Below are 8,858 nucleotides of genomic sequence, written 5' to 3' on the forward strand. Positions count from 1 at the left end.
AAAGATGAAATAAGGAAATTTGCAGACAAACAAAATTTAGAAAATATGTTCTCATCAGAACTGACTGAATTAAATTCTAAAGGGAGACCTGCAGGCAGAAGGAAGATTATCACAGATGAAAATAAGGACTTTATAAAGAATTATGTATAACAGAAAGGATAAATAAGTGGATAAACCTAAGTAAAATCTAACAGCACACAAGAGTAATAATAAAATATATCAAAAATTAGAATGCATTAAAACAAATGGAAGAGGAAAAAGAAGTAAAAGAAATTTAAGATCTCAGCATTGCTTGAGAAGCAGTAAAAGAGCTAATAAGTCATGGTACCTGTGTAACTGCTACTTATGTAAAAATAAGCTAATACAAGGGAAAATGGAATTTGAAGAAATCTCAAAGGAAGAAAGAAGAGCAAAAGGAACGTAACAAGGTGGGACAAATAGTAAACAAGGAGTAAACGGTCTATAAGAAAATACATTAACTGTAAATACTGAAATTAAAGGACAAGGATTATTGAAACAAACCAAAAACCTAATTCTGTGCCACCTACGAGAGACAAGAGTCAGATTGAAAATGAAAGGATTCAAAAATTATGTCATAACAACAATAAGTAAAATTGAAGAAGATTTTTTAATGTTAACATAGATTTGAAAGCAAAAAGTATCACTGGCGATAAGGCAGGATAATAAAACCCACTGTTACTTTACAAGGAATATATTATAAGTCTAAACTTCAATGCAATATATGAAGGGAAATTCCAAAAATCTAAGTAGAAATAGAAAAATCTAAATTACCTAGATCAGGAACATAGAACCACAACAACAAATCAGCAGATTATAGAAGATCTGAGTACCATCATTAAAAACTTTGGCCTAAATTTACATAAAACACTGCACCAACGATGATGGAATATATATATTATGCAGAAATTTTTAGGTGCACATGGCACATTTATAAAATTGACTATATTCTGGTTATAAAACAAGGCACTGAATAAGCAAGAAATTTAAACCTATATAACCAATATTTTACCAAATAGTTGGATACTTCTGATCATTATTTAGGTCAAAGATAAAGCCGCAATGGGAATTAGAATTTTATTAATTGAATGATAATGAAAATATGCCATAACAAAACCTGTGGGTTGCAAATAAAGCTGTGGTCACAGAGAAGTTTATGTATTCCAATTATACTCTCTAAATGTAAAACGGAAAAGAATAAAGCAACTAGAAGATAACCTATCACCCTGAGGTAGGCAGCTCCTGAACTGTACCTGGTGGGGAAGGCAGGGCAGAACTTCAGGAGGCCGGCTGAGAGCACGGTGAACACCATGTCAGGAGCAGTCTCCAAGAAAGAGAATTTAATGTACAAAGGAATGACTAAAATATATTTAAGAGCTAGCACCCTGACCCCTCTTAAGGATGACTTATGTTGCTGGGGAAAAAATAAGAAGTGCTCGATGTAGAAGGTGAATATCTCTATAATTCCCAGGAGAATCTTGGTACCAGGACCACACAATGAAGAACTTGGAGCCCCCGTGGCTAATCCAGCAGAGAGAAAAGGAGGAACAGAGATGCGAGAGAAAATAAAGGGAACTCTTGGTGCAATTTGGTGCTGCTGTAGGCCCAAGTCCAGGTATGTGCTCTCTGTCTCCACAGCTTAAATAAAAGCCACCATGTTCCTCAGTCTTTCAGGTACTTAGAATTTCTCTTTAGAACCTGAAAATGGGGTCAGGTTTCCTGTCTGCATTGCTACAGTACAAAATAGAGGAAGGATGTTTGAAATAGTTCTCCATCTGGCAGAGGAGGCCTTGAAGCTGTGAGCCACTCACTGCAAACCAGGAGGACATGAAGGATTCTTGAGCAGATCTGAAGCTACTGGGAGGCCTTTGAGGAGTTAAATCCCATAGTAAATACTGTACCTTCAATGGCCCCTTCTCCCTCTCTGTCCAGTCTTCCTCCACTCCCGTGGGGGCCCAAAGGGGTTAAATGAGCACTCTGATGTAGTCAATATAGCAAATTACTGGTATCTTCTATGGATTATTGAGATCATAAATGCCCTATATACAGTATTATGTAGAAAGCAAGAGAGTTGATATAATACTTATATAAAACCGTGAAGATGGAACTATCGTCCTTGGTCCTTACCATATAAACACACACACATAGACACACACACACTTAATGGAGATTGAAAATTTACTTATTTATTATTTTCCAAACCAACAGATGCACACCTAAATCTCCAATGGTAATGTCTATGATAAGCTTTTTTAGTCAGGGTATCATATGTAGACATAGCAGTTTCAATTCAAAATCAGGCTGCCACCTGTTAAATATACAGGAGTCCATGTTTATGTGCCACGATCCATCACTGTTGTGCTAAAGCCATGTAAGCAAATTAAATGGGGATATCTAGGAATCACGACTACTACATTTTTCATATCTCTGACAGTAATACACATCTCTTCAATAATTCCAGAAATGCAGTATTGCTGTTGATTTCAAGCTTGTTGGAATGGGAGACGAGTTCAGTTCAGTTTCATTTGGCTTTCCTACACAAATTTGAAAAGCAAGACAAGGGGTGTTCTATCACTAACTGTGTTTTTTCCACTTATATATCAGGAACGGGACAAATATCCACAAATTTCATTATGAACTGGTGAGCACACTGTGAGTTGGGCTTGGGTCAGAACTCAGTTTATCACCTGACATCCATATCTCTCATGCTAACAACTTGAGAGGGTATCATTTCTGTTTAATAGATGTTATTGATACCTCAGACCACTTATCTAGATGTTTTTGAAGTGTCTGAATGTTACCCCAGGTCAGTGTCAGATTCAATAATTCAGTTGCTGATTCAAGACTCGTATAAGATACACATATGCATGTGCATGTGCACACACACACACACATCCATTCATCCATCTATCTGTCATCTACCTATCTATATCTATAAATATTTTTTGACATAGCATTAAGTGAAAGAAGTGTGAGAACATTTCCCAGTTTGTGGATTTTCAATTTTCCCTTGTGAAGACTGAGTTGCTATATTTATAGAAACTTGAGAAGCTGGAGTTACTAGGTCTTCTTAATGATTCATACATTTGATCATAGTAAATATCTTTTAATCACTGATAGTATTTTTGACTTCTTTTTCTGATATTATTATAACTAAATCCATTTCTTTTTGATCAGTATTCTCCCCTTAGATTCTTTCTGTCACTTATACTTCAGACTTTCTATGTCCTGTTAAATTGGGTATGTCATAAATAAATAATAATAATCGTCTATTTAGCTAAATTAAATCTTATGTTTAATGTATTTATTGTAATTTTAATTTTAACATTTTTCTTTCTTAAGAACTGCATTGGATATTTTGCAAATAGATATAGACTTTTTCTTGATTTTGTCTTTATTTTATAAAATAATTTTATATAATTTCTTTACATTTAGAACTGATTTTTCAAAAATCACTGGATTTATTGAAAGACATGGTATGTATATCAGTTCTTTTTTTTAGCTGACTTTTATTTATGTTTGACTTCATTTCATCTACAGTTCATATTTGATATTGAGGTCATTTTTTTTTCAATTTAGTTTGTTGAAATTCTGAGGGCTTAAGTAGAGAATAATTTCCTCTAAGATAGGTTTAAATGTGCTTCTTCTGGGTTCCAAGGAACACTATTAACCTGGGAAACTATCTTGAGCTTAGCTTCAATTTATCGATATATGATTTTTATGATTAGAGATCTACTTTTAATTTGAACTTCAGACCCAAGTGAGATCTGTAATTGCAAACATGCAGGGTATATTATTATTAACCCCCAGCCACAGCATAAAAATATGATTTCTTACAGCCTTCCATTAGTGATAGGCACATTTTTGTACCCTCCTGTTTTAGCCCCCAGTGAGACTCTGCACTTAATATACAGGTGTAAGATTTATCCCCAACTTAGCACAAGTCCATGATTTAGTCAGTTTTTCCTAAACTGATATTGAATTTGCCTCTAAGACAGTCTCAGATTTCTTTGACTAAAATCACTTCCCTGATTACAAGTCATCTTTTGTTATTTTTATTGTTTTGTGTTTTATTTCTTTGGTGGGAGAACTTAATTGCCTGCCTTATCTTCTTACAATCTCAGCAATGTATTAACTGTTATGTTATTTTATCCTCTCTCTAGTAATACTGTGGACTGGTATTCTTTTTAAGACCTACTCTAATACACTTATTTATATATTTTGTAAAAGGTATGTTTTTATTCTTAATATCAATTTTTTTTTCTTTTTCGCACCTTGGTAAAATCCACCATGTACAGACAGGCATAAGGAAGACCAGGAGTTTATTCATCATCAGAAACTTATCCTATTAGAAACACCATGTATTGGATAATGAGATAATATCTAATTGACCCAATCAGATTCTGTAGCAGATAGAATTCCCTTGGAAACAGACTCAAAGAAGATGAGATTTGTATGTAGTAGAGCTATTAATGTGTGTTCTTGGGAACAATATCTGTTAATAATATAGTAAAACAATGCAGGAAGAAATACAACATAGTTCTCCAAAGAAAATACATCTAAAGTTAGTTGAATTTCCTGAATGTCTTGTAATCATGAAAAACTATATATGGAGTCCCTATGATTACTGTACTTACCTATGGGGTAGTACTGCTCTTATATTTCCATCAGTTCTATCAGTCTTCATGTCCTAAGCCTTAATACATTTTTTAATCAAAAAATCCAGTAATTTCCTAGTGTCCTTACAGTAGATATGGTTGTTTGCTTAAGCCATAGCACTGCTTCCTTTTACTTACAACTCTGATTTTGATTAGGTATCAACCTTCCCACAGACAGCTTGGATATCCATAGGCTGTGGATGACACATTGGAAACCAATAATGTGCCATTCATCAAACATTCTGGTTAAGCTGTCATTCTACTTGTCAGTGATCTTTTTTTTTTTCAGGAATAGAAATGCAGTGAAATTCAGATCACAGAGAATCATAAAGAAATTTGCTTTTGGAAAAATCAGTTCTGTGTAATTAGCAGTGATTTCCAGAAACATTTCTTCTTCTATACTGATGTGAAGGAAAATGCAGGTAATCATGATCATTCTTGGCAGTAATTCTACAAGTATGTACAGAACCAATTTTAGGGTGGCATCAATACTGTGGCCAGGAGAGCTGAGAGATAGTAAAACTTGAGCCTTTATAATACTAATGAGCTCCTAAATTGATAAATTCTGAAGATTGTCTTTCTCCTAGACTTCTTCTGTATCAGCTTATTCATAGCAATCATAGTTAAGCTGTTTGAATCAGAGTTCCTTGAGTCAGCATCCTAAATGAATAAAATATTTGTGTTAGAAATGGAAATCTGGAAATAACATTCTAAAATATGGAATTGAGTAAAATTGATACAAGGCAATAAGGATAATATTTTTCTGTCACAGGAATCGGAAAATACTAGTTACTCTACAGAAAAGTTCTTTTTAACTATTGCCTATTGTATATTGTGATGTATCAACTTTTGATGATGGCTGAGTCATCATGAATCCTAGTAGGAAATATTTATGAGATTGAACTAGGTTGAATCTTTTCTTTGGCATTACATAACACCTTAAAATATGGAGAAAACTTTTGCCTGCAAGTGACTCATGAAATCTGAGCGAGAAAAATATGTCTCTGCTAAGAGAGGTCATCTTCACTTATGATTACAATCAAAACATTTGGAAGTTTAGTAATCATGGGCCTGGATGATTTAGGAAAGCTAAGACTTGTAAGAACGTTACTCTAAACGTTTGGGAATTTGAGAGAAAATAAGATTAGAACAAAACACTTGTCCCCCCAAACCTCTTCCAAGCACCTCCTGTAAAGCATTGTGTGACTGATGAAGGGCACAGTCTGATTATTGTGAAGATACGGCTGTCTAAAGCAGCGATATTCGTGCCAGAGGCAGTTGGTTAAATCACCTGGTAACTGAGACCAAGAGGAAAGGAAAGTGTTACATTAAGGTCTCATGGCACAGACAGAGCACAGAGCTTGTTATCATAAACCAGAAACTTCCAGATTCATAGGCCCAAATAATTGCTGATTGTGTATTAGTAGTCATGCAGTTAATTGAAAACAAGTAGGCTGTATAACTAGTTTTAAAAGAAATGTATACCAAAGTGACCCCAAGCCTGGTTAGAGTATATGATTGCTAAACCTTCTAAAGTAAACACTAGTCCCAAGAATTTTCACCTACAGAAAGTACGTTGCTAAAGTGGTGCAGACCCAGAAAAGAAATTTTACACTGTCCACTCTAAGGTCACAGAGACAACAGACATGGCTATACTCTGAGAGAGGAGAATAAAAGCTCTCTGATTCATAAGCTATGAAAATCACTTCACTGACAGAACAGGAAGTTTTTGTAACCCTGTCCAACAAGTAAAGTATATTATAGACAACTGCATATTTTCCCGTTGTCCACCTTTACAAAAGGGAGTTTTTTATTGTAATTATCATGCTTTTTACCACTTTGTGTACAGTTAAGGAAGATAAATCACTGGACCATTGGGAGCCATGTCAGAGGACTGAATACTACCCAGAGATCTTGTACTTCAGAATAAATGCAGTAATTGACTTTGGATTTTCTCCCTTTGGGAAGGAATTAAGACATATTTCAAGTGGGCACGAATTTTTTTAAAATGTATTGTAGAATGTGTGGAATGAAAATATGTATGTGGAATAAGTTCTCGGATAGCCAAAGAGCTTGTAATATTGGATTTTAATTGTTGCTTATCCATTTATATTCCATATGCCCCCTTCATTTCCCTACTAGAAACTGAATTCATTTTCCCCAAATATCCAGTTCATTCTATGAAGCTTATATAACTTAGTAGAGACTGAGTGGGCTCCGTTTAGTCTAAACCAATCACAATATTTATCTTTACACCTATCAGTGATTGGTTGGAAAATAGACATGGAATTTACTGAGAATTAAAAGAATTAGGAAGTCAGCTAAGGGCTTCTGGGAAAGTTCTTCTTTGCTCTTCAGTCAAGAACGTAAGAACAGGAATAAGCCTCTAAAACTGATTGCTACTGGCAGTCACCTTGTAACCCTGAGGGCAACCAGTCTTAGCATAAAGCCAACCTGAGGACAAAAGAGATAAAAGACAGATAAAACCAATGACTCTGATGACCTCATTAAGTCATGTATTCAGTGAGCTTAGAAATCTGCTCCAACTTCCAGTTTTATGAGACAATAGATGATCTCATTGTTTTAGCAAGTTTATATAGAATTCCTATTAATTAATCCAAAAGCATTCTAAATAATATAATTGTATTCCCCATCTATTCCCTCTGGAAAACCTAGAGGGTGCTTGTGAAGAGATTCTATATAGGACAGTTTTCCAGGGGTATCCACAGTAATTCCATACATCAAGCATCTCTGTGGCCTAGTTTTACAGAAAACTAAGTGCTTTTTATTCCATTCTGTCCTCTTTTATGATAACCCCCTGTAAAACTGGATGGTCTATATATGTCTGTACTCCATTTCTGGACTATTCAGGTACTTAGCCATGTGACTTCAGGTTTCCTTGAAGAGCAAAAAATTACACTGGGTATTTATTTCAGTGTCTGGACAGCTCATGATAAGAATATTCTATTTCATTTTAGTTTTGTCAATAGGGAGGGTTGTGTGCCCAGAGGAAAATGATAACCAAAACAGTATAATGTTTTCTCATGCTTGAGAATACTAATGCTGTTAAATATTTCTTCTGAAACACTATGTGTAGTGAATGACTGGAATTCAATCCTAGGTGTAAACTTTAATTTACTCCATCTTTCCCCAGTTTTTATACTTACATTTTTTATTGTCCTTTGCTTTTGTAAGTAATGCCCCTATAAACATTTTCATACAAAATCAGTATTATTCAATAGAATTATTTTTGAATTCCTATTTTAGCAAGATGCTTATGTATTTCAAATTTAGTACTAGGTATTCATTAGGAAATTTGATTCTTGTTACCATGGAGCTTACAAAGTACTGAGGAGAGAGATGCAAAATAAAATCTCACAATAACATATTTTTCTGTGGTGAATACTATCCAAAAAATGTATAGTATTTTATGAGACTAAGAGTGAAAGAACAAACGTGTTTTCCGTTAAGAAAAAATCTGAGAGAGACCTTCAAGATTGCAGAGGAGTAACACGTGGAGATCACCTTCCTCCTCACAAATACATCAAAAGTACTTCTACATGTGGAACAACTCCTACAGAACACCTACTGAACACTGGCAGAAGACCTCAGACTTCCCAAAAGGAAAGAAAATCCCCATGTACCTGGAGAGGGCAAAGAAAACAGAAAAAACAGAGACAAAAGAATAGCAGTGGAACCTGCACATCTGGGAGGGAGCTGTGAAGGAGGAAAAGTTTCCACACACTAGGAAGCCACTTCACTGGCGGAGACGGGGGTGGGGTGTGTGTGTGGGAAGTTTCAGAGCCACAGAGGAGAGTGCAGCAACGGGTGCAGAGGGCAAAGCGGAGAGATTCCTGCAAAGAGGCTCGGTGCTGACCAGCACTCACCAGCCTGAGACGCTTTGCTCACCCGCTGGGGGGCTGGGGACTGGGAGCTGAGGATCGGGGGTCAGATTCCAGGGAGAGGACTGGGGTTGGTGGCATGAACACAGTGTGAAGTGGTTAGTGCACCACAGCTAGCCGGGAGGGAGTCCAGGAAAATGTCTGGACCTGCCTAAGAGGCCAGAAACCGTTGTTTCGGGATGCGCGAGGAGAGGCGCTTCCTGCTCTGTGTGCCCACAGACGGCAGAGCACAGCCTAAGCAAGCTCCAGAGATGGGCATGAGCTGCAGCTATCATCTCAG

General features: G+C 36.0%; 1 long non-coding RNA gene across 1 annotated transcript; it reads left to right on the forward strand.

The window, feature by feature from the left end:
- Nucleotides 1–6: 6 nt before the first annotated feature.
- On the forward strand, nucleotides 7–6,907 carry LOC113616930 (uncharacterized). The gene is made up of 4 exons (XR_003431450.1): nucleotides 7–1,633; nucleotides 3,454–3,494; nucleotides 4,966–5,098; nucleotides 6,526–6,907. It is a non-coding gene; the product is annotated as an uncharacterized LOC113616930 (long non-coding RNA).
- Nucleotides 6,908–8,858: the final 1,951 nt, after the last annotated feature.

The sequence above is a fragment of the Aethalodelphis obliquidens genome, unplaced genomic scaffold, assembly GCF_003676395.1.
Source record: "Aethalodelphis obliquidens isolate GAN/ISIS:26980383/991018 unplaced genomic scaffold, ASM367639v1 scaffold942, whole genome shotgun sequence".
NCBI classification, from domain to species: Eukaryota; Metazoa; Chordata; class Mammalia; order Artiodactyla; family Delphinidae; genus Aethalodelphis; species Aethalodelphis obliquidens.